This window comes from Sinocyclocheilus anshuiensis, unplaced genomic scaffold (assembly GCF_001515605.1).
Source record: "Sinocyclocheilus anshuiensis isolate Anshui unplaced genomic scaffold, SAMN03320099.WGS_v1.1 scaffold1867, whole genome shotgun sequence".
Lineage (NCBI taxonomy): Eukaryota > Metazoa > Chordata > Actinopteri > Cypriniformes > Cyprinidae > Sinocyclocheilus > Sinocyclocheilus anshuiensis.
This window is the reverse complement of record NW_015548298.1, coordinates 370,730-377,658: the sequence shown is the minus strand read 5'-3', so window position 1 is coordinate 377,658 and position 6,929 is coordinate 370,730. Positions and strand designations below refer to the sequence as shown.

Below are 6,929 nucleotides of genomic sequence, written 5' to 3'. Positions count from 1 at the left end.
ATCGAAGAAATGACAAACAACAAGCCCTACTCTACACTGCCCAAAAAACTCGCTTTAAATATAAAAAAATATAAAATAAAAACTCTTTAAATATAAAAAAACGTACTTACAGTCAGTCAGAACAGCCGGCATTGTAGTCTACTCTACCAGGATCAGGAAACACCCATATTTGGGTTGAAGTGTTCTGGAACGGTGTTGTAAATACAACTTAACCACTGATTTCTAGTCGTGTCCATTTTTGGAAGGCCAAACAAAGTAGTTTCGCTTGAGACTTTAGTCTTTGCAACTTTACAGATCTTCTTTATGCACCAAGAGCTTGTAACACTCCAAAGAGAAAGGAAAATATCGCATCATATGACCCCTTTAATGTACTACTGAAGGGTGGTTTTTCTAACTAATTTATGATGTCTAAACCACAGAAAAAAAAATGTGTGGAAGCTGCTAAAATCATATAGGGAAGGATTTAGTAAGCAGGAAAGGGCGCAATATTTTGACAAAATAAAGTTAATAGGTGGTAATGATCCATACGAGCTGGCTCATTTGGCTCCTAGAATACAATAATAATAAATATAGCATATTTAGCAAATATACAGCCCAAAACACAACAATAATTTACCATTTTCACTAGGGCTGGATATATCGATTTTTCGATATATCGTTTTTTAAAATGTGGTCGATTCAATATCGGTCGGGCTCTACTTTATATGTGTGTAAAATGTGTTTTTTCTGGATTTTTTGTTCGGTATTCTGTCTCTATACATTAAAATAAACCTACCATAAAAATTACAGACCCTTCATTTCTTTGTATGTGGGCAAACTTACAAAATCAGCAGGGGATAAAATAAATATTTTCCCCACTGTAGGTATCTAAACGTAAAAATAGTAATAGCCTGATAAAACATCTGATGTTAACTTTTTATAATCATATCCAATTGGGCTCAACTACATTTTTTTTTTTTTTGTTGGTAGAAAAATTCTCAGACACCACTGCTTTGGCCCTTGGGGCCCAATATCGTCATCTTTAATGAGAAGTTTGACTGTTTAGGATTTTCTTTTACAAAGTACTATTGCTGTCCAGATGTAAATGTATAACTATTCCAAAAAGGTATTGTATATAGACCTCCACTGGGAAGGAAATATATAAACCAGACCTCTTGGATCTTTAGTGCTAAATCATTTGTAAATATTTAGCCTAGAAAGCATTCTAAAACATGTCAGCTCTGACACAACAGTAATAAACAAGCATAAACGGCATAACAGCCTAGCGTCAGAGGCAGTATTGATGCTTTTATTCTGTGCCAGTGGGTTTATTCTGTGTTCTGTGGTTATGCACAAGAACAATTTGAAGATTTGCTAAATTGTGCCAAGTGATTGCAATTCTTAGACAAATACATATATTTTCATTAAAATGTTGCAGAATGTTGGTTGGCCGACATCTTTAAATAGACGACTAATATTTATAATGTGTAAATTATCTTACATCACTCCAGCACACATCCAGCACTGGGCCTGTGTGCATCTGCCGGGCTTTAGGGACAGTCTGACCATTATCTTGAACCTCCCAGCAACGTACCTTAATATATGCAATACATGCAAATTTATCAGTTACAAAATGACAGAGAGGTTCTTTTGACACATCTTTCAGAGATATTTCATCAACTATAAATGAGATACAACAACATATTTCTAAGTGAAATTTACAGTCAAGGTTGTACAAATATAGAAATAGTGACAGAAACGCAAGTGAAAAATTATATTTAGGCTAAGAGAAATGAAATAGCGTTGTCAAAGGCTTACGTCATTGGCCCAAGAGCCTCCGATGAGAAAGTTCCCAGGCATCGTAGGGGGACTGAACGCCAAGCAACTTATGCTGTCATCGGGTGGCGATGTCACTTCAACATCCTGTTATCAACGACGCCTCAAATGAATTAACATGCACAAAAGCTTACTTGTATATCATATATGTGTATATACCTTCATTGGATTATGACTGTCTGTGGTGGTGCTGCCGAATACACCTGTTCCCCCGGACCCAAAACCCGTGTTCGTCCCGAATAAACTCATTTCAATCTGTTAAGAGCTGATCACAACAAGAATTAATCAGATCATATCAACGTCACAAACAAAATAACATTAACACGTGACAACTATGCCTTCACTAATTCAAATTATTTTAATGTTAATATTAACAAACCGCTACTATTCTCAAAGTGTCCAAAATTAATCTGGTAACGTTAGTCAGATTATGATGTGAAATATTAAATTCGACTTTACGTTTACATGCACACAACCACAAACGGTGAAATCGGGTTTTAGCAGCCTCAAGCAAATACAATTATATTATAGGCCCGGGCAGCCTCTACATTAAATACAATGATCTATCAAAATATCGTAATCAACTAAACTCACAAACTGCCGTAGAGATATTTGATTATTCCCATAAAACCGGTTCCCGCTTCTGAAACGATACATACACACACACACACACACACACCACTGCTATAGGCACTTCCGTCGCTCATTATTCTTGTTAGTGTTATGGCGGATTGCAACCATGATTTATCAGGTGCATACCGCCACCTACTGTATCGGAGTATGCAGCATGGATTTATATCTCAATGAATGCACTTTACATTATCAAAAAATATATATAATAATAATAATAAAATAATAATAATAATTAAAAAATGTTTAATAAATAAATATTATAGCACTACTATCTAAATCCTATAATATACCCCTGTATCCTTCAGATATTCCACAACAGCATCCTGTGCCTTCCGTCGCTCAGTTGAGGGCGTGCTTTGATGACGTCATCGATTAGTTTCCAAATACGACTTTTTATTTCAGTTTATTTTTTTTTTATTTATTTTTTTTTATGAACATTACAACATTTCTGTCGAGAACAAAGAACATACAAAACATATAGCTATATTGATATTGGGATATTCTATGAAAGTCAAAAAAGATGACATTAAAAAAATAAAATAAACAAATAAATAAATAATGGGCTGCAGAGTTCCATTTCTGCATTTCTGCAAAGAATGTGTCTTTAGAGTGCAGCCTACAATTACAAAAAATGTTTCAAAAGGTGTGCTATTGCTTCCACTGTGAGACTGTCTGGGTTGCTGTTATGGATTAGCCTTGAAAATATCTCACCATAAGGTAGTCCTTATTCTATTTTCTAATGGCATTTCTATGCTCTGAGACCCTGTCCTTCAAGCACTGCTTTGTTCTACCAATCTAAAAGCCACCACACCATAATAAGACTTAATAATATTTGCAAGAGCATATTAATTAATGCCTTTCAAATGCAGGTAAAGCCAGATGGTTTTTTTCTTCCTCGAATGGTTACTTTGTACTAATTTAGGGACATGTTCTTCTAAAATAAATTTCATGTTGCACCCCCACTATAACATTTTGCTACTATATACTGATTAATAAACATAATCATTTTCCCATAAACCAAGAATTAAAGTGACATGACATGTGGCGACCCATACTCAGAGCTCTGCATTTATCCCATCCAAAGTGCACACACACACAGAGCAGTGGGCAGCCATTTCTGCTGCGGCACCCGGGGAGCAGTTGGGGGTTTGGTGCCTTGCTTAAGGGCACCTCAGTTGTGGTATTGAAGGTAGGAGAGAGCACTTTACATTCACTCCCCACCTACAATCCCTGCCAGTACGAGACTCAAACCCACAACCTTTGGGATACGAGTCCAACTCTCTAACCGTTAGGCCACAACTTCCCCTAAATCTGCATTATTTGGGTACTTCCATTAATTTTCCATGCACTTAATTGTATAATAAATTCCACAGGAGAATGCGCTTCCAAACATCTACTATTCAACAAGTTCATTTAGAATATGACTACTGTTATAGAGAATTGTTAAACCCCGCAAAGAGTCCAATATACCCACTGAAATCCAGGAGTCAAATCTGAAGTTCAATCGGTTGACAGAGAGTTTACTGAATACATAGTTCTCCACACTTCCAAAGTCTGGAGAAAATATGAGGATCCAGTCTAAAATTAATTTAGAATACAATAACACTAGTACTTGTAGTCATTGCGTTAGCAGCGCAGAGGTCGTGGGTTCAATTCCCAGGGAACACACATACTGATAAAAAATGTATAGCCTGAATGCACTGTAAGTCGCTTTGGATAAAAGCGTCTGCTAAATGTATACATGTATTTATTTATACATTTATGTAAGTACTATATACATACATTTTCCCCTCTATTGATGCTCCATGGACTGCTCCCGAGGGCCAAAAACCACAATGTTGTGGCCGGCCTCATTCAAGCAAAGCAATACCAGGTATTCCTAGTCAACCAGGTATTCAAGACAACCGCTGCAACATCAGAAGTCCAAGATCTCTGCATATACTGGCCTATCATCCAGGAGCAGCAACTTTCTACAAGGGAGCTAAAGCCGGATGTGGACACTGGACAGCCAAATCTTCTACAGGGGCTGGATGTTTGGGTTGGAGGATCGCATGGGCGTGACTCTTCTGGAGACAAACTTGTGACACTGTCACATAAGACACATGTTTTAAGCTGCTTAATATATTATAATGATTGTATATTACAGTTTTAATAGGTTTACATGTTGTCCTAGTCATTTTAATTCATGTGTATGTCTTTAAATGAGCCTGGGTCTGCCTGTGATGTTGTTGTTCACATGACAGGAAACAGGAAGTAAATAAGCATAAAGGAGGCAATATGGCAAACAAAATGGCTGTCACAAACTGATGATCACCAACTGTGAAGTTACTTTTAAGGAATTACCTTTCCAGCAAGCCTCATCACTTTATTGGACTATCACTTCTGTGGACGTTGTGTATACACTAGTGGTGGGCAGAGTGAGGCTTCGTGAAACACTGAAACAGTCGAAGCAAATGTGCCGAGGCTTTGAAACAATTCGAAACCTGTATCTACGGTAACTCCTAGTGATCATTGTCAAGTATTGCTCTGAAACAGTATTGACAACGAATCAGTTAAGCGAATTGACGAATTATAACGTATTTGTGGTGTTTATTACTCTGTTGGGGGAGTGGTTAGTGTTCTCGACTGGCATGTCAGAGCTTGTCACCTTAGGTTTGAATCCTGGGTGAAGTATACATGTCATTATAATAAGAATTTAAAAGTTATGTTTTTATTGTTCTGTTGTAACATCTCTCTGACAACTGAATGAACTCTTTGTGAATAAATGTGTTATTTTGGTCATGAAAAATGAACATTAATAAAAGACATCAAGCCAAATTTCTGACATTTTTTTTTACATATATTTTTATTTAAAAATATTAATTGTTCTGCTGCGTTAACTCCACTTTTATACTTTGTGAGAGTTAGGTTGAGACAGATGTGCTATTGTGTGGTTTATTCCCGACCCTGTCAATTAAACGCAGATTCGGCAGGTATGCCCGTCTCGAAACACTTGTGAAACGTAGTCACGTGACATGGGTGTTTCGAATCACACTTCGGAGCAGTGTTTCGAAACAGCTGCACTTTGGGATCTCGACACGGGCTGCATCCGAAAACTTAGGCCGCTGACTTGTTGCCTCGCTGCCCTATCAGGCAATGACTTGCAGGCAGCGTTTGCGCACAAAGGCACCTCACGAAACTGATTTCGGACAGACTTCTGAGGCAGCGTAACGGTTTAATGATCTACAGCAAAATATAGAGAGCTTTGTTGATAACTAAGTGAATATTGAATTACTGCAATAGTAATTTCTCGCTAGAAATTACATCAAAAGTGAAAAACATTGATAAAAAACGTACATTTACACACAAACTGACCACCGACCGATCTTTATTTTTGAGCTTAAATGTCACAGAATGGAACGCACAGGATTGTGGGATATCAAAGGCAGCGAAGGATACATCTATTCTGCCTTCAAAAATCGGCCAGATGAAGGTATCTCAGGAGACAGGAACTGACGCTATCATTGAATTCGGACGTGCCTTGATGCCTTCCTACCTTGGAATGCGTCCTCCGAAGGCAGCATTTTTCAGTTTTCGGATGCAGCCCGTGTCGAAACGTCAGTTTCGCGTCAGCCATCCCTAGTATACACTGGTGGACACATTCACATTGGGACTTTCAGCATGCTAGGACTCTTAAGGACTGTTTTATGGTATGGAACCAATGGACTCTATCAGGGCTGGACTGGGACAAAAAATCGTCCTGGCATTTTTTGGTCCAGGCGGCCCACCACCACTATATATATATATATATATATATATATATACATATACATATATGATATACACTACCAGTCAAAAGTTTTTGAACAGTAAGATCTTTAATGTTTTTTAAAGAAGTCTCTTCTGCTCACCAAGCCTGCATTTATTTGATCCAAAATACAGCAAAAGCAGTAATATTGTGAAATATTTTCACTATTTAAAATATTTGTTTTCTATTTGAATATATTTTAAAATGTAATTTATTCCTGTGATTTCAAAGCTGAATTGTTAGCATCATTACTCCAGTCTTCAGTGTCACATGATCCTTCAGAAATCATTCTAATATGCTGATTTGCTGTTCAAAAAAACATTTTTTTTCAACCGCACCAGTTGCACCCCCCTAAAGACGGCCCTGGTTAGGTGCCTGCCTCCGCTGCGAGTCCCTATCAAGCACTTTACAGATTCAACTACTCTCTTCTTCTCCTCCTGCCTGGCTCTTTGGCCCGCATCACTCACCGCAGAGCAAGCCTGCTCCTGATAAGCCTTTTGACTGGTTGTGTCACAGTCAGAGCTGTAAAAACGGTTATGCTCACCAAGTGAATGAATCGCGTTTGTGCCGAACTCTTATTACAAAGCAAAAACAAACACTCTTCTTCGATCCATGAACGTTTCTCTCAGTTAATGTGCGCGATGTCATCTCACAGTCTGAAACGTCTGTCATAGCAAATCAACACATGCTGTTG

At 37.8% G+C, this 6,929-nt stretch overlaps 1 long non-coding RNA gene across 2 annotated transcripts; it reads right to left on the bottom strand.

Annotated features, from left to right (window-relative positions):
- Window positions 1–1,284: 1,284 nt before the first annotated feature.
- LOC107656117 (uncharacterized) lies at window positions 1,285–2,793 on the bottom strand. Of its 2 annotated transcripts, none has more exons than XR_001630528.1 (4): window positions 2,739–2,793; window positions 1,975–2,080; window positions 1,798–1,902; window positions 1,285–1,573 (listed from the first exon to the last, which is right to left on the bottom strand). It is a non-coding gene; the product is annotated as an uncharacterized LOC107656117 (long non-coding RNA). The 2 variants fall into 2 exon arrangements; XR_001630527.1 differs by lacking the exon at window positions 2,739–2,793 and adding an exon at window positions 2,410–2,488.
- Between the last annotated feature and the right edge of the window lie 4,136 nt (window positions 2,794–6,929).